Source organism: Lethenteron reissneri, chromosome 19 (assembly GCF_015708825.2).
Source record: "Lethenteron reissneri isolate LAM-NWPU_2019-01 chromosome 19, ASM1570882v1, whole genome shotgun sequence".
NCBI lineage: Eukaryota > Metazoa > Chordata > Hyperoartia > Petromyzontiformes > Petromyzontidae > Lethenteron > Lethenteron reissneri.
This window is the reverse complement of record NC_083797.1, coordinates 13,466,757-13,492,984: the sequence shown is the minus strand read 5'-3', so window position 1 is coordinate 13,492,984 and position 26,228 is coordinate 13,466,757. Positions and strand designations below refer to the sequence as shown.

At 46.1% G+C, this 26,228-nt stretch overlaps 4 non-coding genes across 4 annotated transcripts; all 4 read right to left on the bottom strand.

The window, feature by feature from the left end:
• Positions 1-1,685: 1,685 nt before the first annotated feature.
• On the bottom strand, positions 1,686-1,756 carry TRNAG-GCC (transfer RNA glycine (anticodon GCC)). Its single transcript has one exon. It is a non-coding gene; the product is annotated as a tRNA-Gly (tRNA).
• A 2,905-nt stretch (positions 1,757-4,661) lies between these two features.
• TRNAG-GCC (transfer RNA glycine (anticodon GCC)) lies at positions 4,662-4,732 on the bottom strand. The gene has a single exon. It is a non-coding gene; the product is annotated as a tRNA-Gly (tRNA).
• A 2,905-nt stretch (positions 4,733-7,637) lies between these two features.
• On the bottom strand, positions 7,638-7,708 carry TRNAG-GCC (transfer RNA glycine (anticodon GCC)). Its single transcript has one exon. It is a non-coding gene; the product is annotated as a tRNA-Gly (tRNA).
• Positions 7,709-18,222: 10,514 nt separating this feature from the next.
• TRNAD-GUC (transfer RNA aspartic acid (anticodon GUC)) lies at positions 18,223-18,293 on the bottom strand. The gene has a single exon. It is a non-coding gene; the product is annotated as a tRNA-Asp (tRNA).
• Between the last annotated feature and the right edge of the window lie 7,935 nt (positions 18,294-26,228).

The following is a 26,228-nucleotide window of genomic DNA, read 5'->3' as shown; positions in this document are numbered from 1 at the left end:
CACACACACAGATAGCACGCTAACCACTGCACTACCGCTCCCCACACACCACACACGCACACACACAGACACACACACAGACACAGACAGACAGACACAGGCAGCACGCTAAGCACTACACTACCGTTCCCCCTACACAACACACGCGCGTGCGTCCATAGGTACACATACACGCGCTTGCTGCAGACACACACGACTTTCAGGGTGCGTACGGTAGTAAACGACTGAAATAATAAAGCGGCAATGCTGCGCAAGGAACGCCTTAGACCTGCAACACATTTGTGTAATGCGAGCGTAAACACACAAACACATGCAAACACATACACAATACACACACACATACATGCAGACACACAGACAGACACATAACACACATACATACACACATACATACACAGAAACACATACACACACATACATAGACACACACATACATACACACAAGCACATGCACACACGTACATACACACATACATACAGACACGCAGACATACACATAAAGACATAGAAAAAAACCCACATACATACACACACACACAAACACATACACATACATACACACATACATAGAGACACACAGACATACACATAAACACATACACATGACCCGGCTTCGCCCGGGACTTGGATCCACGATGCCCGGCCGCCTTTGTCTCCCCAGTGACGATGTTCACACACGACAGCAGTTACGCGTTTGAGGCTGAGTGGACCTAGGGGAGGGCCAGGTCCGTTTCAAATAATTGTCAGCGGTGGTGGGCGTGAGTTGGAATGGAACTGGGGTCGCTCAACCAGCTTAATGACTATTTGTACAAAGAACATATAAAGAATCGATTATAATAACCAGGCTACAGTCCACATTATAGACTGCCAGTACACGCAGTCAGCTTCATAAGCAGGCTAGAGTGTACATGATAGAGTGGCAGTACGCTCACCGAGCTTAATAAGCAGGCTACAGTCTACATGATAGACTGGCAGTACGCTGACCCAGCTTAATGACTATTTGTACAGTGAACATTTAAGTAATCGATGTTTGGCGCGTTGGGTTTAAAAGAAATATTAATTGCACACATTGTGGTGGGGGTGGAGTGAAGAGTAGGAAAAACTTTGATGAATTTACCTCAGAGTGGCGTGGTGGGTGTCGAGGCCTAGTAGCGTGCAGAGCCTCCGGCCTGGCCTAAATTGCCCACCCAGCAGAGGCAGGGTACGGGTGGCGTGCCTTCCCCCCCCCCCCTCAGCGCGCCAACAACACTGTGTAATGGCTATTATTTAATTATTTACGGAGCCTATGAAAGTGGCGAAGGCGTGGCTAGCCGTTGGCAGGGGCAACCGCCGTCCAATGAAACTGCAGCCCTTGGCGAAGGCGTGGCTAGCCGTTGCCAGGTCCAATGAAAGCGGCGAAGGCGTCGCTATCCGTTGCCAGGGGCAACCGCCGTCCAATGAAAGTGCGTATGGTCCGAAATCCACACACACACACACACAGACGGACAGACAGACATGCATGATTTTATATATATAGATGCATGATGCATGAATACTGTTCTTTTTTTCATCGTCCAAAAATGCGTTTTCTCTGTGTATATAGAATCTGACTTTTTATTTTTTTCATCACGATCTGCAGATGATGGTGAGTTCTTTTTTATATTCGCTACAAATTTGCAGTTTATTGTTGTTTAGTTGGATAAAAGTGCATCGGCCGGGAATCGAACCCGGGCCTCCCGCGTGGCAGGCGAGAATTCTACCACTGAACCACCGATGCCTCGTGTGCCCGGTGTGATTTTACGTGAGATGCATGAATACTGAACTTCTTTCAGTCGCGTGTGAGACTTTTCTGTGTTTCTTAGGCTCCTGACTTTCCCATTTTTCTTGAATATCCGAAGATGAAGATGGACTAAATTGATGATATGCAAGTTATTGGGATGTTGTTAAAATATTTCTTCACCTGTTATAAAGATTTGGTATAACCGCTTTCCGCAAGAGAAATCCTTCGTCACTAATCGTTTCCAATACTAGTTATGGCATTTTGTTGTCAAAATTACTGCGACCTGATTTCCGCAGCTGAAAGTGACCTCACCGTGTTTGTTTCTGCAAGTATACAAGGGAATGCATTTGATGCGATTAATATTCTTCATTGACATGGAAAGTAATTTTCTTCAAACCACTCCACGTGCATTTTTATCGGTTATGATGTTGCTTATCTGGATATAAGTGCTTTGGCCAGGAATCGATCCCAGGTCTTCCACGTGGAAGTCCAGAATTCTTCCTCTGAATCACCTATACCACATTCCACTCGAATTTTTTTACGTGAGACTAGCTGTACTACCCGGCTTCGCCCGGGACTTGTATCCACCACGGCCGGCCGCCTTTGTCTCCCCAGTGGCAATGTTAATACGCCACACCAGTTACTCGTTTTGCGGCTGAGTCCCTCCCTCACCACTCTCCCTCCCTCACCACTCTCCCTCCCTCACCACTCTCCCTCCCTCACCACTCTCCCTCCCTCACCACATACACAATACACACAGACATACATGCAGACACACAGAGACACACATAACACACAAACATACACACACATACACAGAAACACATACACACATACATACACACACACATACATACACACAAACACATACACACACATACATACACACATGCATGCGGACACACAGACATACACATAAACACATACACACATTCACATGACCCGGCTTCGCCCGGGACTTGGATCCACCACGCCCTTTGTCTCCCCAGTGCCGATGTTAATACGCCACACCAGTTACTCGTTTGAGGCTGAGTCGACCTAGGGGAGGTTCAAATAATCGTCACCGGTGGTGGCCGTGAGCGGGAATCGAACTCGGTTCGCTGGGTTGGTAGCGCAGCGTAGCGTTAAGCACTACACCCACTGCTCCTCACACACCACACACGCACAGACACACACACAGACACACACACAGACACACGCAGACACACACAGACAGAGACACACACACAGATAGCACGCTAACCACTGCACTACCGCTCCCCACACACCACACACGCACACACACAGACACACACACAGACACAGACAGACAGACACAGGCAGCACGCTAAGCACTACACTACCGTTCCCCCTACACAACACACGCGCGTGCGTCCATAGGTACACATACACGCGCTTGCTGCAGACACACACGACTTTCAGGGTGCGTACGGTAGTAAACGACTGAAATAATAAAGCAGCAATGCTGCGCAAGGAACGCCTTAGACCTGCAACACATTTGTGTAATGCGAGCGTAAACACACAAACACATGCAAACACATACACAATACACACACACATACATGCAGACACACAGACAGACACATAACACACATACATACACACATACATACACAGAAACACATACACACACATACATAGACACACACATACATACACACAAGCACATGCACACACGTACATACACACATACATACAGACACGCAGACATACACATAAAGACATAGAAAAAAACCCACATACATACACACACACACAAACACATACACATACATACACACATACATAGAGACACACAGACATACACATAAACACATACACATGACCCGGCTTCGCCCGGGACTTGGATCCACGATGCCCGGCCGCCTTTGTCTCCCCAGTGACGATGTTCACACACGACAGCAGTTACGCGTTTGAGGCTGAGTGGACCTAGGGGAGGGCCAGGTCCGTTTCAAATAATCGTCAGCGGTGGTGGGCGTGAGTTGGAATGGAACTGGGGTCGCTCAACCAGCTTAATGACTATTTGTACAAAGAACATATAAAGAATCGATTATAATAACCAGGCTACAGTCCACATTATAGACTGCCAGTACACGCAGTCAGCTTCATAAGCAGGCTAGAGTGTACATGATAGAGTGGCAGTACGCTCACCGAGCTTAATAAGCAGGCTACAGTCTACATGATAGACTGGCAGTACGCTGACCCAGCTTAATGACTATTTGTACAGTGAACATTTAAGTAATCGATGTTTGGCGCGTTGGGTTTAAAAGAAATATTAATTGCACACATTGTGGTGGGGGTGGAGTGAAGAGTAGGAAAAACTTTGATGAATTTACCTCAGAGTGGCGTGGTGGGTGTCGAGGCCTAGTAGCGTGCAGAGCCTCCGGCCTGGCCTAAATTGCCCACCCGGCAGAGGCAGGGTACGGGTGGCGTGCCTTCCCCCCCCCCCTCAGCGCGCCAACAACACTGTGTAATGGCTATTATTTAATTATTTACGGAGCCTATGAAAGTGGCGAAGGCGTGGCTAGCCTGTTGGCAGGGGCAACCGCCGTCCAATGAAACTGCAGCCATTGGCGAAGGCGTGGCTAGCCGTTGCCAGGTCCAATGAAAGCGGCGAAGGCGTCGCTATCCGTTGCCAGGGGCAACCGCCGTCCAATGAAAGTGCGTATGGTCCGAAATCCACACACACACACACAGACGGACAGACAGACATGCATGATTTTATATATATAGATGCATGATGCATGAATACTGTTCTTTTTTTCATCGTCCAAAAATGCGTTTTCTCTGTGTATATAGAATCTGACTTTTTATTTTTTTCATCACGATCTGCAGATGATGGTGAGTTCTTTTTTATATTCGCTACAAATTTGCAGTTTATTGTTGTTTAGTTGGATAAAAGTGCATCGGCCGGGAATCGAACCCGGGCCTCCCGCGTGGCAGGCGAGAATTCTACCACTGAACCACCGATGCCTCGTGTGCCCGGTGTGATTTTACGTGAGATGCATGAATACTGAACTTCTTTCAGTCGCGTGTGAGACTTTTCTGTGTTTCTTAGGCTCCTGACTTTCCCATTTTTCTTGAATATCCGAAGATGAAGATGGACTAAATTGATGATATGCAAGTTATTGGGATGTTGTTAAAATATTTCTTCACCTGTTATAAAGATTTGGTATAACCGCTTTCCGCAAGAGAAATCCTTCGTCACTAATCGTTTCCAATACTAGTTATGGCATTTTGTTGTCAAAATTACTGCGACCTGATTTCCGCAGCTGAAAGTGACCTCACCGTGTTTGTTTCTGCAAGTATACAAGGGAATGCATTTGATGCGATTAATATTCTTCATTGACATGGAAAGTAATTTTCTTCAAACCACTCCACGTGCATTTTTATCGGTTATGATGTTGCTTATCTGGATATAAGTGCTTTGGCCAGGAATCGATCCCAGGTCTTCCACGTGGAAGTCCAGAATTCTTCCTCTGAATCACCTATACCACATTCCACTCGAATTTTTTTACGTGAGACTAGCTGTACTACCCGGCTTCGCCCGGGACTTGTATCCACCACGGCCGGCCGCCTTTGTCTCCCCAGTGGCAATGTTAATACGCCACACCAGTTACTCGTTTTGCGGCTGAGTCCCTCCCTCACCACTCTCCCTCCCTCACCACTCTCCCTCCCTCACCACTCTCCCTCCCTCACCACTCTCCCTCCCTCACCACATACACAATACACACAGACATACATGCAGACACACAGAGACACACATAACACACAAACATACACACACATACACAGAAACACATACACACATACATACACACACACATACATACACACAAACACATAGACACACATACATACACACATGCATGCGGACACACAGACATACACATAAACACATACACACATTCACATGACCCGGCTTCGCCCGGGACTTGGATCCACCACGCCCTTTGTCTCCCCAGTGCCGATGTTAATACGCCACACCAGTTACTCGTTTGAGGCTGAGTCGACCTAGGGGAGGTTCAAATAATCGTCACCGGTGGTGGCCGTGAGCGGGAATCGAACTCGGTTCGCTGGGTTGGTAGCGCAGCGTAGCGTTAAGCACTACACCCACTGCTCCTCACACACCACACACGCACAGACACACACACAGACACACACACAGACACACGCAGACACACACAGACAGAGACACACACACAGATAGCACGCTAACCACTGCACTACCGCTCCCCACACACCACACACGCACACACACAGACACACACACAGACACAGACACACAGACACAGGCAGCACGCTAAGCACTACACTACCGTTCCCCCTACACAACACACGCGCGTGCGTCCATAGGTACACATACACGCGCTTGCTGCAGACACACACGACTTTCAGGGTGCGTACGGCAGTAAACGACTGAAATAATAAAGCGGCAATGCTGCGCAAGGAACGCCTTAGACCTGCAACACATTTGTGTAATGCGAGCGTAAACACACAAACACATGCAAACACATACACAATACACACACACATACATGCAGACACACAGACAGACACATAACACACATACATACACACATACATACACAGAAACACATACACACACATACATAGACACACACATACATACACACAAGCACATGCACACACGTACATACACACATACATACAGACACGCAGACATACACATAAAGACATAGAAAAAAACCCACATACATACACACACACACAAACACATACACATACATACACACATACATAGAGACACACAGACATACACATAAACACATACACATGACCCGGCTTCGCCCGGGACTTGGATCCACGATGCCCGGCCGCCTTTGTCTCCCCAGTGACGATGTTCACACACGACAGCAGTTACGCGTTTGAGGCTGAGTGGACCTAGGGGAGGGCCAGGTCCGTTTCAAATAATCGTCAGCGGTGGTGGGCGTGAGTTGGAATGGAACTGGGGTCGCTCAACCAGCTTAATGACTATTTGTACAAAGAACATATAAAGAATCGATTATAATAACCAGGCTACAGTCCACATTATAGACTGCCAGTACACGCAGTCAGCTTCATAAGCAGGCTAGAGTGTACATGATAGAGTGGCAGTACGCTCACCGAGCTTAATAAGCAGGCTACAGTCTACATGATAGACTGGCAGTACGCTGACCCAGCTTAATGACTATTTGTACAGTGAACATTTAAGTAATCGATGTTTGGCGCGTTGGGTTTAAAAGTAATATTAATTGCACACATTGTGGTGGGGGTGGAGTGAAGAGTAGGAAAAACTTTGATGAATTTACCTCAGAGTGGCGTGGTGGGTGTCGAGGCCTAGTAGCGTGCAGAGCCTCCGGCCTGGACTAAATTGCCCACCCGGCAGAGGCAGGGTACGGGTGGCGTGCCTTCCCCCCCCCCCCTCAGCGCGCCAACAACACTGTGTAATGGCTATTATTTAATTATTTACGGAGCCTATGAAAGTGGCGAAGGCGTGGCTAGCCGTTGGCAGGGGCAACCGCCGTCCAATGAAACTGCAGCCCTTGGCGAAGGCGTGGCTAGCCGTTGCCAGGTCCAATGAAAGCGGCGAAGGCGTCGCTATCCGTTGCCAGGGGCAACCGCCGTCCAATGAAAGTGCGTATGGTCCGAAATCCACACACACACACACAGACGGACAGACAGACATGCATGATTTTATATATATAGATGCATGATGCATGAATACTGTTCTTTTTTTCATCATCCAAAATTGCGTTTTCTCTGTGTATATAGAATCTGACTTTTTATTTTTTTCATCACGATCTGCAGATGATGGTGGGTTCTTTTTTATATTCGCTACAAATTTGCAGTTTATTGTTGTTTAGTTGGATAAAAGTGCATCGGCCGGGAATCGAACCCGGGCCTCCCGCGTGGCAGGCGAGAATTCTACCACTGAACCACCGATGCCTCGTGTGCCTGGTGTGATTTTACGTGAGATGCAAGAATACTGAACTTCTTTCAGTAGCGTGTGAGACTTTTCTGTGTTTCTTAGGCTCCTGACTTTCCCATTTTTCTTGAATATCCGAAGATGAAGATGGACTAAATTGATTATATGCAAGTTATTTTGATGATGTTAAAATATTTCTTCACCTGTTATAAAGATTTGGTATAACCGCTTTCCGCAAGAGAAATCCTTCGTCACTACTCGTTTCCAATACTAGTTTTTGCATTTCGTTGTCACAATTACTGCGACCTGATTTCCGCAGCGGAAAGTGACCTCACCGTGTTTTTTTCTGCAAGTATACAAGGGAATGCATTTTATGCGATTAATATTCTTCATTGACATGGAAAGTTATTTTCTTGAAACCACTCCACGTGCATTTTTATCGGTTATGATGTTGCTTATCTGGATATAAGTGCTTTGGCCAGGAATCGATCCCAGGTCTTCCACGTGGCAGTCCAGAATTCTTCCACTGAATCACCTATACCACATTCCACTCGAATTTTTTTACATGAGATGCATGATGCATGAATACTCTTCTTTTTTCCATCGTCCAAAATTGCGTTTTCCCTTTGTATATACAATCTGACTTTTTAATTTTTTCATCACGATCTGCAGATGATGGTGGGTTCTTTTTTATATTCGCTACAAATTTGCAGTTTATTGTTGTTTAGTTGGATAAAAGTGCATCGGCCGGGAATCGAACCCGGGCCTCCTGCGTGGCAGGCGAGAATTCTACCACTGAACCACCGATGCCTCGTGTGCCCGGTGTGATTTTACGTGAGATGCATTAATACTCTTCTTTTTTCATTCCTCCAAAATTGCGTGTTCTCTGTGTATATAGAATCTGACTTTTTAATTTTTTCATCACGATCTGCAGATGATGGTGGGTTCTTTTTTATATTCGCTACAAATTTGCAGTTTATTGTTGTTTAGTTGGATAAAAGTGCATCGGCCGGGAATCGAACCCGGGCCTCCCGCGTGGCAGGCGAGAATTCTACCACTGAACCACCGATGCCTCGTGTGCCTGGTGTGATTTTACGTGAGATCCATGAATACTGAACTTCTTTCAGTCGCGTGTGAGACTTTTCTGTGTTTCTTAGGCTCCTGACTTCCCCATTTTTCATGAATATCCGAAGATGAAGATGGACTAAATTGATTATATGCAAGTTATTGGGATGATGTCAAAATATTTCTTCACCTGTTATAAAGATTTGGTATAACCGCTTTCCGCAAGAGAAATCCTTCGTCACTAATCGTTTCCAATACTAGTTTTTGCATTTCGTTGTCACAATTACTGCGACCTGATTTCCGCAGCGGAAAGTGACCTCACCGTGTTTTTTTCTGCAAGTATACAAGGGAATGCATTTTATGCGATTAATATTCTTCATTGACATGGAAAGTTATTTTCTTGAAACCACTCCACGTGCATTTTTATCGGTTATGATGTTGCTTATCTGGATATAAGTGCTTTGGCCAGGAATCGATCCCAGGTCTTCCACGTGGCAGTCCAGAATTCTTCCACTGAATCACCTATACCACATTCCACTCGAATTTTTTTACATGAGATGCATGATGCATGAATACTCTTCTTTTTTCCATCGTCCAAAATTGCGTTTTCTCTTTGTATATACAATCTGACTTTTTATTTTTTTCATCACGATCTGCAGATGATGGTGGGTTCTTTTTTATATTCGCTACAAATTTGCAGTTTATTGTTGTTTAGTTGGATAAAAGTGCATCGGCCGGGAATCGAACCCGGGCCTCCCGCGTGGCAGGCGAGAATTCTACCACTGAACCACCGATGCCTCGTGTGCCTGGTGTGATTTTACGTGAGATGCATGAATACTGAAAATCTTTCAGTAGCGTGTGAGACTTTTCTGTGTTTCTTAGGCTCCTGACTTTCCCATTTTTCTTGAATATCCGAAGATGAAGATGGACTAAATTGATGATATGCAAGTTATTGGGATGTTGTTAAAATATTTCTTCACCTGTTATAAAGATTTGGTAGAACCGCTTTCCGCAAAATAAATCCTTCGTCAATACTCGTTTCCAATACTAGTTATTGCATTTCGTTGTCAAAATTACTGCGACCTGATTTCCGCAGCTGAAAGTGACCTCACCGTGTTTTTTTCTGCAAGTATACAAAGGAATGAATTTGAAGCGATTAATCTTCTTCATTGACATGTAAAGTCATTTTCCTGAAACCACTCCACGTGCATTTTAATCGGTTATAATGTTGCTTATCTGGATAAAAGTGCATTGGCCAGGAATCGATCTCAGGTCTCCCACGTGGCAGTCCGGAATTTTACCACTGAATCACCTATACCACATTCCACTCGAATTTTTTTTACGTGAGATGCATTAATACTTCGATTTAAAGCTTTCGTGACTGCAGGGATTCATCTTCTTGGTTCTCTCGGTAAAGTCACGTAGAAGGGAAGTAATAAAATAATAAAAATAAAACATAATAAAATAAAATAATTCTCACGACGTTTCGGCTACAACGCAAGCAGCCGTCTTCAGGTGAAGAATGCTTGGTAGTGTCTCATTCTTCACCTGAAGACGGCTGCTTGCGTTGTAGCCGAAACGTCGTGAGAATTATTTTATTTTATTACTAGCTGTACTACCCGGCTTCGCCCGGGACTTGTATCCACCACGGCCGGCCGCCTTTGTCTCCCCAGTGGCGATGTTAATACGCTACAGCAGTTACTCTTTTGAATCAGAGTCGACCTAGGGGAGGTTCAAATAATCGTCACCGGTGGTGGCCGTGAGCGGGAATGGAACTGGGTTCGCCGGGTTGGTAGCGCAGCGTAGCGTTAAGCACTACACCCACCGCTCCTCACACACCACACACGCACAGACACACACACAGACACACACACAGACACACGCAGACACACACAGACAGAGACACACACACACACAGACAGCACGCTAACCACTACACTACCGCTCCCCACACACCACACACGCACACACACAGACACACACACAGACACACACACAGACACACACACACAGACACACACACACAGACACAGGCAGCACGCTAAGCACTACACTACCGTTCCCCCTACACAACACACGCGCGCGCGTCCATAGGTACACATACACGCGCTTGCTGCAGACACACACGACTTTGAGGGTGCGTACGGCAGTAAACGACTGAAATAATAAAGCGGCAATGCTGCGCAAGGAACGCCTTAGACCTGCAACACATTTGTGTAATGCGAGCGTAAACACACAAACACATACATACACATACACAATACACACACACATACATGCAGACACACAGACAGACACATAACACACATACATACACACACATACATACACAGAAACACATACACACACACATACATAGACACACACAAGCACATGCACACACGTACATACACACATACATACAGACACGCAGACATACACATAAAGACATAGAAAAAAACCCACATACATACACACACACAAACACATACACACACATACATACACACATACATACAGACACACAGACATACACATAAACACATACACACATACACATGACCCGGCTTCGCCCGGGACTTGGATCCACGATGCCCGGCCGCCTTTGTCTCCCCAGTGACGATGTTCACACACGACAGCAGTTACGCGTTTGAGGCTGAGTGGACCTAGGGGAGGGCCAGGTCCGTTTCAAATAATCGTCAGCGGTTGTGGGCGTGAGTTGGAATCGAACTGGGGTCGCTCAACCAGCTTAATGACTATTTGTACAAAGAACATATAAAGAATAGATTATAATAACCAGGCTACAGTCCACATAATAGACTGACAGTACACGCAGTCAGCTTCATAAGCAGGCTAGAGTGTACATGATAGAGTGCCAGTACGCTCACCGAGCTTAATAAGCAGGCTACAGTCTACATGATAGACTGGCAGTACGTTGACCCAGCCTAATGACTATTTGTACAGTGAACATTTAAGTAATCGATGTTTGGCGCGTTGGGTTTAAAAGTAATATTAATTGCACACATTTTGTTGGGGGTGGAGTGAAGAGTAGGTCAAACTTTGATGAATTTACCTCAGAGTGGCGTGGTGGGTGTCGAGGCCTAGTAGCGTGCAGAGCCTGCGGCCTCGCCAAAATTGTCCACCCGGCAGAGGCAGGGTACTGGTGGCGTTCCTTCCCCCCCCCCCTATCGCTCGAACAATACTGTGTAATGGCTATTATTTAATTAATTACGGAGCCTATGAAAGTGGCGAAGGCGTGGCTAGCCGTTGGCAGGGGCAACCGCCGTCCAATGAAACTGCAGGCCTTGGCGAAGGCGTCGCTAGCCTTTGCAAGGTCCAATGAAAGCGGCGAAGGCGTCGCTAGCCGTTGCCAGGGGCAACCGCCGTCCAATGAAAGTGCGTATGGTCCGAAATCCACACACACACACAGACGGACAGACAGACATTCACGATTTTATATATATATATGTTTTATTTTTATTATTTTATTACTTCCCTTCTACGTGACTTTACCGAAAGAACCAAGAAGATGCATTAATACTCTTCTTTTTTCATTCCTCCAAAATTGCGTGTTTTCTGTGTATATAGAATCTGACTTTTTAATTTTTTCATCACGATCTGCAGATGATGGTGGGTTCTTTTTATATTCGCTACAAATTTGCAGTTTATTGTAGTTTAGTTGGATAAAAGTGCATCGGCCGGGAATTGAACCCAGGCCTCCAGGCGAGAATTCTTCCACTGAACCACCGATGCCTCGTGTGCCTGGTGTGATTTTACGTGAGATGCATGAATACTGAACTTCTTTCAGTCGCGTGTAAGTGAGACTTTCTGTGTTTCTTATGCTCCTGACTTTCCCATTTTTCATGAATATCCGAAAATGAAGATGGACTAAATTGATTATATGCAAGTTATTGGGATGATGTTAAAATATTTCTTCACCTGTTATAAAGATTTGGTAGAACCGCTTTCCGCAAGAGAAATCCTTCGTCACTACTCGTTTCCAATACTAGTTATTGCATTTCGTTGTCAAAATTACTGCGACCTGTTTTCCGCAGCTGAAAGTGACCTCACGGTGTTTGTTTCTGCAAGTATACAAGGGAATGAATTTGAAGCGATTAATCTTCTTCCTTGACATGTAAAGTCATTTTCCTGAAACCACTCCACGTGCATTTTAATCGGTTATAATGTTGCTTATCTGGATAAAAGTGCATTGGCCAGGAATCGATCTCAGGTCTCCCACGTGGAAGTCCAGAATTCTACCACTGAATCACCTATACCACATTCCACTCGAAATTTTTTTACGTGAGATGCATTAATACTCTTCTTTTTTCATTCCGCCAAAATTGCGTGTTCTCTGTGTATATAGAATCTGACTTTTTTATTTTTTCATGACGATCTGCAGATGATGGTGGGTTCTTTTTTATATTCGCTACAAATTTGCAGTTTATTGTTGTTTAGTTGGATAAAAGTGCATCGGCCGGGAATCGAACCCGGGCCTCCCGCGTGGCAGGCGAGAATTCTACCACTGAACCACCGATGCCTCGTGTGCCTGGTGTGATTTTACGTGAGATGCTTGAATACTGAACTTCTTTCAGTCGCGTGTGAGACTTTTCTGTGTTTCTTAGGCTCCTGACTTTCCCATTTTTCTTGAATATCCGAAGATGGACTAAATTGATGATATGCAAGTTATTGGGATGTTGTTAAAATATTTCTTCACCTGTTATAAAGATTTGGTAGAACCGCTTTCCGCAAGATAAATCCTTCGTCACTACTCGTTTCCAATACTAGTTATTGCATTTCGTTGTCAAAATAACTGCGACCTGTTTTCCGCAGCTGAAAGTTACCTCACCGTGTTATTTTCTGCAAGTATACAAGGGAATGCATTTGATGCGATTAATATTCTTCATTGACATGGAAAGTCATTTTCTTGAAACCACTCCACGTGCATTTTAATCGGTTATGATGTTGCTTATCTGGATATAAGTGCTTTGGCCAGGAATCGATCCCAGGTCTTCCACGTGGCAGTCCAGAATTCTTCCACTGAATCACCTACTAGCAGTCGCCGCCCGCTTCGCGGGCGGTATGTATATGCTTGGTTGGTGGGGAGTTGAAAGTGGCTGGACACAATAGACATGTTTTGGTGATTGTTTTATGTTTATTTTTTATGAGGTTATATGCATTTTTATGAGACGCTCAATCGACAATATTGAAATATCTGGCGTAACACGATATTCTTCGTGTGCACTCCGTCTTCCTCCTCGCCGTCAGGTCCCTCAATAAGCGCCTTGATGTTGGATCTTGCCGTGACTCGCGATGGTGCCACGTACAGTTGGCCGTGCGAGAAGCATGGCGTTGGTAGATATAATCCCAGGTTGTGAACAGTTTGCCCTTGCGCCTTGTTGATGGTCATCGCGAAGGCTGGGACAATGGGGAACTGTTTGCGCCGAAGTCGAAATGGGAAGTCCTTCGTTTCCAATTCCCGGCAGATATGGTTGTTCTCAAGCAGCGAGTCCAAGACCAAGTGTGGGTACTCGGAAAGCTGCGGGAGGTCGTCAAAGTCCGACAGAGCCATCCCACCTGCCGTGAGGAACTCGTGGAGGCTGTGAAGGGTCTTGAACTTTACCATTTTTTTTTATTTTCTTTGATGCTGCTAATCCTGCATAATGCACGGGCATAAGTAGTACTAATCACATACCTGCATTCCCCATATCCCCTCCCTTTGATGCTGCTAATCCTGCATAATGCACGGGCATAAGTAGTACTAATCACATACCTGCATTTCCCATAAATATGCTAAATTGCTCTTGATATGCAAATTATTTTGTCAAGGCGCCCTTTTCCCCCCTTCCAACCCAGCTTATATATATGCTCCAAGCACGTGTGCTGTTTCATTCAGACGCTGTCGCCTCGACAGACCTGTTTTTCATCTGAGGACGGCGGCTTGCGTTGTGGCCGAAACGTCGTGAGAATTATTTTATTATGTTTATTTTTTTATTGTATTACTTCCCTTGTACATGACTTTAGCGAAAGAACCAAGAAGATTTAGCATTTCTTCTTTGTTGGTCAGCTGGCGGTACTGGTACTCGTAATCGCGAGACAATTCGTCGTAGAATTTATCCCAGAGAGCCTTGGTATCTGCTGGCATGTAATACAGCAGAATGGTAGCGAAGAGTTGACGAAGCTGGTACGGCATCTGAAAGAGCGAGGCTTCTTCCAGACACGCAACCCATTCGCGATCGCTCTCAAGGTAGCCTGCTCGCATGGCTGCTTCCAGCGGTTTGTTTTATTTTATTCGTAACGCACCATCCATATGCGCTCCACCATCCACCATGCCCTTGCATGGCAAAGACACAGCTCCAGTGTGCGTCAGCGTGTGCGCCATCAACAGTGACATTGGTCAGCAATTGCACCGTTCCGATCGCACACAGGTTGGCCCCTGCATCCTGCATCTGTATGTACACACACAGACAGATGCGCTATGGGGCCACCTATTTTTTTCTTATATTAAAATGTATTTTGTTGGTGTGTTTACGTTTACGTATTCCCATTGTGGGTGTTTTACGCATGCATCCGATTTTTTGGTTCCTCACATATGGTATCAGAGGTGTGGGTCACTCCATTTCTCAATCGAACAATAACGGGGATCGTTTCAGTTATGACAGCTTGCAGATAGAAACATTGCATGATCGTATACTAATAATGACAGAATTTGTACCCCAGTGGAGGGCATCCCCCACCCGGCGCTTCTTACCGGTACTGTGAGACTTACAAATCCAGAACTCTCCTCCTCCTGAAGCGTTCACATTACCCTGTGGTAGTACCATTATCATCTCAATAAAGCGATCACTTTCCAATGGCCATTTTGATCCCGGGAGTTACCCGGGTGGTGTCACACTGTACTCATTGTTTTAGCATGTCTTGTGCAACGGGCAGAGAGTGACAGCAGCGCGTGCCGGGCTGCAACCTTTTTAGACAGTTTATTACATTTCAAAGTGCATGGGATTGGCACTCCAAAACATGATAAATGTACAGTAACGCCAACTGCATCCGTGGCAAAAATGATACGCGGACACATGCTGCATATTATGCAACACATGCCCTTACCAGCAGCAGCATGCACAACATCTCAATTACACAACCGAAGTAGACAGCAAGCCGTCCATGGAGACGTGATCAACGTCAATACATAATAATGGTAATAAGCGGGATAAACCGAAAAGTACCCATTGTACCCATCAAACAGTCAGCTGGGTAGCCCCATGGGGGTATTGACCCATGGGCGAAACTGTAGGGGTGCGCTACGCAACTGGCCGTGGTCCCGGCAGGTGAAGCTGGCAGCTCAGTCCGCTAAGACTTACTGTATAGCGACCCCTGCCTACTCGTAAGGTAAAGTTGTTTGGGGACTCCACTAATCGCAGCACGCAGCACCCATTTTTTACATAAATATACGTAATATTAGCGTAACTACCATTCGCACACTTGCATACACGCCACACTCACACAGCGCAGGGTCTGCGCCCACAGTGCACTGCAGCACTGCGGCGCAGACCTTGCCAAACCTATGCTATCGCTCTCTTCCGGGCGTGTTAATTATTTATTTTTATCGAATCAAAGTGAGCTGTGGCTTTTTGCCGGCCGTTTTATTTTCATCGAATCAGAGCGAGCTGTTTGGGCGGGTCCGTAAATAAATTAACGTCCAGATACGCACGCAGACGACCAAACCAGCGTAGTTGTTTAAGAATACCACATTCCACTCGAATTTTTTTACGTGAGATGCATGATGCATGAATACTCTTCTTTTTTCCATCGTCCAAAATTGCGTTTTCTCTTTGTATATAGAATCTGACTTTTTAATTTTTTCATGACGATCTGCAGATGATGGTGGGTTCTTTTTTATATTCGCTACAAATTTGCAGTTTATTGTTGTTTAGTTGGATAAAAGTGCATCGGCCGGGAATCGAACCCGGGCCTCCCGCGTGGCAGGCGAGAATTCTACCACTGAACCAGTGGTGTGATTTTACGTGAGATCCATGAATACTGAACTTCTTTCAGTCGCGTGTGAGACTTTTCTGTGTTTCTTAGGCTCCTGACTTTCCCATTTTTCTTGAATATCCGAAGATGAAGATGGACTAAATTGATGATATGCAAGTTATTGGGATGTTGTTAAAATATTTCTTCACCTGTTATAAAGATTTGGTATAACCGCTTTCCGCAAGAGAAATCCTTCGTCAATACTCGTTTCCAATACTAGTTATTGCATTTCGTTGTCAAAATTACTGCGACCTGATTTCCGCAGCTGAAAGTGACCTCACCGTGTTTTTTTCTGCAAGTATACAAAGGAATGAATTTGAAGCGATTAATCTTCTTCATTGACATGTAAAGTCATTTTCCTGAAACCACTCCACGTGCATTTTAATCGGTTATAATGTTGCTTATCTGGATAAAAGTGCATTGGCCAGGAATCGATCTCAGGTCTCCCACGTGGCAGTCCAGAATTTTACCACTGAATCACCTATACCACATTCCACTCGAATTTTTTTTACGTGAGATGCATTAATACTCTTCTTTTTCATTCCTCCAAAATTGCGTGTTCTCTGTGTATATAGAATCTGACTTTTTAATTTTTTCATCACGATCTGCAGATGATGGTGGGTTCTTTTTATATTCGCTACAAATTTGCAGTTTATTGTAGTTTAGTTGGATAAAAGTGCGTCGGCCGGGAATTGAACCCGGGCCGACCGCGTGGCAGGCGAGAATTTTACCACTGAACCACCGATGCCTCGTGTGCCTGGTGTGATTTTACGTGAGATGCATGAATACTGAACTTCTTTCAGTCGCGTGTGAGACTTTTCTGTGTTTCTTAGGCTCCTGACTTTCCCATTTTTCATGAATATCCGAAGATGAAGATGGACTAAATTGATTATATGCAAGTTATTGGGATGATGTTAAAATATTTCTTCACCTGTTTTAAAGATTTGGTAGAACCGCTTTCCGCAAGAGAAATCCTTCGTCAATATTCGTTTCCAATACTAGTTATTGCATTTCGTTGTCAAAATTACTGCGACCTGATTTCCGCAGCTGAAAGTGACCTCAACGTGTTATTTTCTGCAAGTATACAAGGGAATGCATTTTATGCGATTAATATTCTTCATTGACATGGAAAGTCATTTTCTTGAAACCACTCCACGTGCATTTTAATCGGTTATGATGTTGCTTATCTGGATATAAGTGCTTTGGCCAGGAATCGATCCCAGGTCTTCCACGTGGCAGTCCAGAATTCTTCCACTGAATCACCTATACCACATTCCACTCGAAATTTTTTTACGTGAGACGCATTAATACTCTTCTTTTTTCCATCCTCCAAAATTGCGTGTTCTCTGTGTATATAAAACCTGACTTTTTACTTTTTTCATCACGATCTGCAGATGATGGTGTTTTGTTTTTTATTCCCGACAAATTTGCAGTTTATTGTTATTTTGTTGGATAAAAGTGCATCGGCCGGGAATCAAACCCGGGCCTCCCGCGTGACAGGCGAGAATTCTACCACTGAACCACCGATGCCTCGTTTGCCTGGTGTGATTTTACGTGAGATGCATGAATACTGATCTTTTTTCATTTGCGCAAAATTGCGTCTTCTGAATGTGTAATTTGCGTCTGACTTTTTACTTTTTTTCATGACGATTTGAAGATGATGGTGGCTTTTTTGTTCCATTCGCTCCAAATTAACAGTTTATTATCTATATATATAAAATCGTGAATCTGTCTGTCTGTCTGTGTGTCTGTGTGTCGCCGGACCATACGCACTTTCATTGGACGGCGGTTGCCCCTGGCAACGGGTAGCGACGCCTTCGCCGCTTTCATTGGACGGCGGTTGCCCCTGGCAATGGGTAGCGACGCCTTCGCCGCCGGCTGCAGTTTCATTGGACGGCGGTTGCCCCTGGCAACGGGTAGCCACGCCTTCGCCGCTTTCATTGGACGGCGGTTGCCCCTGCCAACGGGTAGCGACGGCTTCGGCGCGGGGTGGACGCCATTTTTCATTCCCCTTAAAAATAGGCGCATGCATTAACACGCGACTCTGACGTAAATTCATCACAGTTTCACGTCCTCTTCACTCCCCTCCCACCCCAATGTGTTCAATTACTATTATAGGCTCCGTAGATAATACAATAATAGCGATTAGACAGTATTATTTTGTAGCGCGGGGGGGGGGAACGGCACCTGTACCCTGCCTCTGCCGGGTGGGCAATTTTGGCGAGGCCGGAGGCTCTGCACGCTACTAGGCCTCGACACCCACCATGCGACTCTGAGGTAAATTCATCAAAGTTTCACGTACTCTTCACCCCCCCCCCCCACCACAATGTGTGCAATTAATACAGTATTACTTTTAAACCCAACGCGCCAATAATCTATTCTTTAAATGTTGACTGTACAAATAGTCATTAAGCTGGGTGAGCGTTCTGCCAGTCTATAATGTAGACTGTAGCCTGCTTATTAAATTGGGTGAGTGTACTGCCAGTCTATAATGCAGACTGTAGCCTGCTTATTAAGCTCGGTGAGCGTACTGCCACTCTATCATGTAGACTCTAGCCTGCTTATGAAGCTGAGTGGGTGTACTGGCAGTCTATAATCTCCACTGTAGCCTGGTTATTATAATCGATTCTTTCAATGTTCTTTGTACAAATAGTCATTAAGCTGGTTGAGCGTACTGGCCGTCTATAATGTAGACTGTAGCCTGCTTATTCAGCTGGGTGGGTGTACTGCCAGTCTATCATGTAGACTGTAGCCTGGTTATTAAGTAAAGTTAGTCAATTAGTAACACGTACGCTTTCGCAAACATTATTCATGAACAACGTTATTGGGTTTAGATCGCCTTATTTATTAATGTGTTGTAACCCTTATCCACCACCCGACACGCCCAATCTGCAAAAAATTGTCACGTTCATAAAAGACTAAGACTTCACTGCTTTAGCCCACCGGTGTGTTCAAGCGTAAAACCACAACAATTACCATTTCTCATGAAAAAGCAACTGTATAATTATGTTTAAACCCCACGCGCCAATAATGCATTCTTTCAATGTTCATTCTACAAATACTCATTAAGCTGCCTGAGCGTACTTTAGTCTATAATGTAGACTGTAGCCTGCTTATTCAGCTGGGTGGGTGTACTGGCAGTCTATCATGTACACTGTAGCCTGCTTATTAAGTAAAGTTTGTCAATTTGTAACACGTGGCCTTTCGCGAGCATAAATCATAAACAACGTTATTGGCTTTAGATCGCCTTATTTATTAATGTGTTGTAACCCTCCACCACCCAACACGGCCATTCAGTAAAAAAGTGTCACGTTCAGCGGTGAGGGAGGGAGAGCGGTGAGGGAGGGAGAGCGGTGACGGAGGGAGAGCGGTGAGGGAGGGAGAGCGCTGAGGGAGGGAGAGCGCTGAGAGCCGTGAGGGGGGGAGAGCGGTGAGGGAGGGCCTCAGCCTCAAAACGAGTAACTGGTGTGGCGTATTAACATCGCCACTGGGGAGACAAAGGCGGCCGGGCGTGGTGGATACAAGTCCCGGGCGAAGCCGGGTAGTACAGCTAGTGTTGTATAAAAGTGCTTCGGCCGGGAATCGAACCCAGGCCTCCCGCGTGGCAGGCGAGAATTCTACCACTGAACCACCGATGCCTCGTGTGTCTGGTGTGATTTTACGTGAGATGCATGAATACTGATCTTTTTTCAGTTGCGTGTAAGTGAGACTTTTCTGTGTTTAAATTTCGATTTAAAGCTTTCGTGACTACAGGGATTCATCTTATTGGTTCTTTCGGTTAAGTCACGTAGAAGGGAGATAATAAAATTATAACAAGTAAACCCGTAAAAACAAAGTTTTTCACTCTAAATCCTTTATATGCGTGGCGGCTAGAGTCCTCTCGTCCTCTGGCTTGAGATGGCTGCAATCTATGGGTCAGATGATTGTCTGCCAGTATTAAACAATTGGTAATTAAATATTTAATTTGTTTTCCCTAAACAGTGTAAAATTTTGGAAACAAATTTTCACAAAAATTAATTGTCACACACAACGAGTCTGTGTGGAAAATGTCAGCTCGATTGGATCACGGGAAGTGGGTTAAAAAACGACCGAAAGATTTGCACGGTCGTAAGCAAGCAAGCAAGCACGCAAGCACGCAAGCACGCAAGCAAGCAAGCATGCGAATTTAATATAAAGGATTTAAAAATAAACATAATACAATAATACAATTCTCACGACGTTTCGGCCATAACGCAAGCAGCCGTCCTCAGGTGAAGAACATGTTTGTCGGAAAAACAGCGTCTGAATGAACACCACCAAGCTTGGCAGCGTATATTTAAGCTGGGTTAGGGGAGGAAGAGTAATTTGCATATCAACAGAGTAATTTAGCATATTTATGGAAAATGCACATATGGGATTAGTCACTACTTGTGGAATGCGTATTAGCGGGGGGGGGGGGGGGGTCTCAAAGTCATATTATGCCCGTGCATTATGTAGGATTAGCAGCAACAAAGGGAGGAGGTAGGGTTAGCAGTAATAAAGGGAAGGAATTTTAATAGTAAAGAGCTGTAGCAGCCAAACCACCACGTAAAAAAACTAAAATAAATACTATATCAATATCATAAATTTACTAAATATACTCTCCAATAAGCTGAGCTACGTCATACATTACAATTCTTTGTCGCAAAAAATATAATATGCCTCCAACTAAACTTTTTCCTTACATCACACGGATCTACCCCGTACTATATACTGCCATAGATAAAGCCAACATTAAATTATATACTGCGTTATTATATACCACCTTAGACTATACATTGTAATATTACACTATGTATTATTCTACCTAACCTACTGTATACCACACTGCTGTATATTCACAATACAATTACGATACTATATTACCTTATACATTATATTAAACATTACACTTTTATACTATTTATTATTATACAATCTGCTATACACTATACCATTGACCGTCGCGTGAAAGGTACTAAGAGGAAGCAACGAAATATGTCAATGGGAGAGTGGTGGTAGGAGACTTGCAGCGGAGCAAAGACTCCATTCCCTGCGGAGAATACAAAAGATATAAAGTCAATGACAGTGAGTGGACTGTGGTCTGAAAGTCACCGTAAACGTGAACAAAATCAGTTAAGATCCGAAATGGTTTTATTACGTCCTTCCAATGATTGCTGAGCCAGAATCCATCTTCTCAGTTGAAATTGTCTCTGTGTTTGTATATGTGGATCGCCTCATGAACGAATCTCTAATGGTAGCCAGATGGCTTGCAGAGAACCTCTGTCTTGGTGAAGTCAATGTCATGTGAGCCCACTGAATTGTAACAGTGATCTGCCACGGCTGAGGTGTTTGTCCTGCCGTGTTTCAGGTCTGCTTTATGTTCACGGATGTGGTCCGAGACATGCCGTTTGGTTTTTCCAGTGTAACTGCTACCACAGAGGCAACTTAGTTTGTAGACGCCAGGGTACTGTATGTCTGGAACCACATATTTTACAGACGGGACCAGATCACGGATTTTATGTACTGTGTTGAATCGGACCTGGATCTTGTGTTAATTCAGGATTTTGGAGATCTTATTTGTGACCCCCGCAATGTAGGGTAAGGTGATGCTTTTGAATGGCTCCTCAACCGGATCCTTCTTGATGGTTGGAGTGATGGCTTTGCGGATTGTGTAGTCGGAGTAACCATTAGCCTTAAGAGCTTGGCGTACGTGCTTGAGTTCACTGGTAATGTGTTCCTGGTCGGAGATGCATTACGCTCTATGGTGTAGAGTCTTGATGAGGGAATTCTTCTGGGATGGATGGTGGTGGGAATCCGGTTTTAGGTAAGCATCCGTATGGGAAGCTTTCCTGTAGACAGAGTGGCTCATTGAACCATCAGGTCTCCTTTTAATTAGGACATCCAAAAAGGGTAGCTTGCCATCTTTTTCGACTTCCATGGTGAATTTGATGGCTGGGTGTATGGAATTGATGTGGTCGAGGAATTGGTCTAAAGCAGGCCGGCCATGTGGCCAGATGACAAAAGTGTCATCTACGTACCTCTTCCATAAGGTCGGGCGTAGAGTGGCAGTCTGGATGGCGTCAGTCTCAAATTTCTCCATGAAAACGTTGGCTACAACCGGATATAGGGGGGATCCCATTGGGGTGCCCTCAGTTTGTTTGTAGAAAGTTCCATTCCATGTGAAGCATGTATTAGTTAAACAGTGTCTCACCAGGGGGGGTACCTCAGTATTCAGTCCTTGATGAACCAAGTCTTCAATGATTGCGATGGTGTCAGGTACAGGAACTTTGGTGAATAAGGAAACCACATCAAAACTGACAAGCAGGTCGTCTGGGAACAGGGACATTTTCTGTGTTTCTTAGGCTCCTGACTTTCCCATTTTTCATGAATATCCAAAGATGATCATGGAGTTAATTTAATATATGGGTTGATTCCGCAGTTTTGGCGGGTTCACATCATACTATCGCCTCTTCGTACCCAAGTTTGCGACGATCGCTAAACCGCTCCAAGCCCCCACCGCAAAGGGCCAGAAATTTTGATGGGCGGAAGAGAAGGCTGCGTTTGTCGCGCTGCGCGATGGCCTCGCCAACGCGCTTCCCCTTGGGTACCCCGATTTCTCTCTGCCATTTGTGTTCGATACAGACGCCAGCGACACCGGAATCGGCGCTGTACTGTCGCTGGTAGTGAACGGAGTAGAGAAGGTCGTATCTTATGGAAGCCGTGTGCTGTCCCCTGCAGAGCAGCGTTATTGTGTAACGCGCCTCAAATGGTTGGCTATTGTGCATTTTGTACTGCAGTACAGACCGTCCCTTTATGGTAGGCAATTCCTTGTGCGCACGGACCATGCAGCTCTTCAATATACGTTGCAGGTTGACCAGCCATCCGGCCAGCTCTCCCGCTGGTTAGAAATTTTGCAAGATTATTCCTTCACGGTCACCTACAGGAAAGGTGCACGTCACTGTAATGCGGACGCATTGTCGTGATTACCGCCGAGGGACCGCTATGTGTGTATGATGGGTGCCGGCCGATGTAAACCTGCGGCTGCAGGATTGCCGTGCACTGTTGTAGCGTCGGTTGATGTTCCACAATCCGCGGCAACCGCTCCCTGTGACAACATGATTGGTCTCATGCACATGTTGAAGTTACAGCCAGTGGGAATGGCTCTCATAGTTGATGAGGTGAGATGAGGAAGTGCAGCGTTACTGCATCGTTGTGCCAACTGTTCTGCCGAGTAGAGTTACACGGGCTGTCCATGTGAAGTTAATGCACCTTGGGGTGCGGAAAACCTTGTTGACCCTGAAGCACGACTTATTTTGGCCCGGAATGTCAGAGGATGTGTACAACATGGTCAAAGGTTGTGTGAAGTGTGCTCGCCGAAAGCCCCCGCCAAGTCAGGCCTGGCCACCGTTGCAATCTATCAAGGTGTCCCTCGGGCCCATTTCCCGCCACTTAGAGGCGAAATACATTTCTTCTTGTCGGGGTGGAGTACCTGTCCCTGTGGCCGGTGGCATAGCCTTTGCCAGATCAGTCGGCCGTGTCCATCGCGGACGCATTCCTACAAGGGTACGTTTTAGACAAGGGGGCCCCGGGAACGTCTCCTTACAGACCAAGCTCGTAATTTTTTTTCTAAATTGTTAAAGGAGGTGTGCAACTCCCTGGGTAATAAAAAGATCTGGACGTCGCTCTACCATCCGGGATGGTAGAGCGCTTGCACAGGACTCTTATGTAATAAACGACTTCCACGACGATCTTTACTGGCGTCTTTTATTGATAGAATTCTTGCACAGCTCATTTCCGCTCTCCCCATATGTTTCCCTTCTCTCTCTGTGGCTGGGGACGAGTCATTCTCTCTGTTTGCCTCTCTTCCACTCCCCGATCCCGCCGCTGGCTGGCGGCATGCCGGGAGGAGACGAGCCTCACTGGGTTCGCCACATGGTCGGTGACGGGGAGAGGCTTGTGCAGCGACGCGGTCCGGACTTGAAGCTTCACACACCGACCCCTGAGTGCTTACATCCCTCACGGCGGAGCTAAGCTCCGCCTCTAGCCACGCTCCCTGTTGGAACCTTCTCGATGGTTCCCGAACGTTCCCCTTTGACTCCGCCCATTACCTTTGGCCCAGATATATCCCCGCTTCGGATTCAATACCCGCTACCCGGTGGTGGCCGTGCGGCTACCCCATTCTGCCCATTAAATGGCGCTCTCGCATTACACGTCCATGCTGTGCCAACAGGTTAACAAGGCACAGTCCGACTGGGATTTGCAGGTTCCAGGTGTTCTGGCCGCATATAGGATGGCGCCTCACGCCTCAATAGGGTTCTCCCCCTTTTTCCTCATGTATGGGAGGGAATGTGATCCCGCCATGGAGGCTCAGTTTGTCATGGACCTGGGCAAAAAGAAGGTTGCTGTGCCCATGCCCATGCAGCTTACGATCAGACAGCTGACAGAAGCACGGGAGGCGTCTCGGAAAAATTCGGCCAAACAGCAGGCCGCCAATGAGAAGCTTGTGGGACTCCGTGAATCCAGAAACCCATAGACCCATGGGAACAAGGCATGGTTGTATTGCCCCCACGAGCCCCTGGGCACATCCCCTAAATTGCACCGGCCATGGCAAGACCCAGTTAAGGTGATCGAGGTGAGGAGGCCGCAGTGCGTGCATATCCAGGTCGGTCGCAGGCGCTGGTTTGAGCATCCGTCGCGGCTGAAACCCTATTTTCCACCTTGTGATGTCACTTCATCCCCACCACCTGAGTGCAGGTGTCTGATGTGTCCGGCGAGCCAAGGCGAACAGTCGCGGAGGGTGCAATTCAGCAGGATTCTGTTGTTTCTTCTGCAGGTTTCCAGCGCCTGACACCCGCAGACCCACCGACGGCACTGTCTACAGACGGACCGAGGATGACGGAACGGCTTTCATCTTCTTGTCCTTCGTCTTCTTCTCGGGAGGGGCCACGCTCGTTAGGCCATTTACATATTGTCCTGGGGTCTACAGGAAGCCCATTTATGTCCCGCCTGGGGGCACGGCGACGAGGACCCACTCTAAAACTGTTAGGTTTCGATAGCCTGCCCCTTTTTGTTGTTGACCAAGTTAGTTCCTACGCTGTGGCTGGTGGCCGCAGACACGAGCCGGGGTGTGACTACTAGTTGTACTGGGGTCCTTCCTGATGCTCGTGGGCTGCGGCACGCTGACAGTCGTCGGACATTTTTCAATCTCTGGGGTCTAGGTTCATTACTGTAGGTTCTCGTCGGTAATTGTTAATTATCCCGGAAGGTTTTATATTGTTCTTGTTGTTTGCACTACGAGGAGGATGGAGGTCAGCCACGACGGCTGATTTTTTTTCACGGCGTGGGGGGGGCGTAGTGACATAGAATCACTTAGCAGCATAGCACTGGTTGCTGGCAGGGAAGGGTATCTGCAGTTACAGCAGCCCTGACTTACAGCAGGTCACTTGATAGACCAGAGAGAGGGAT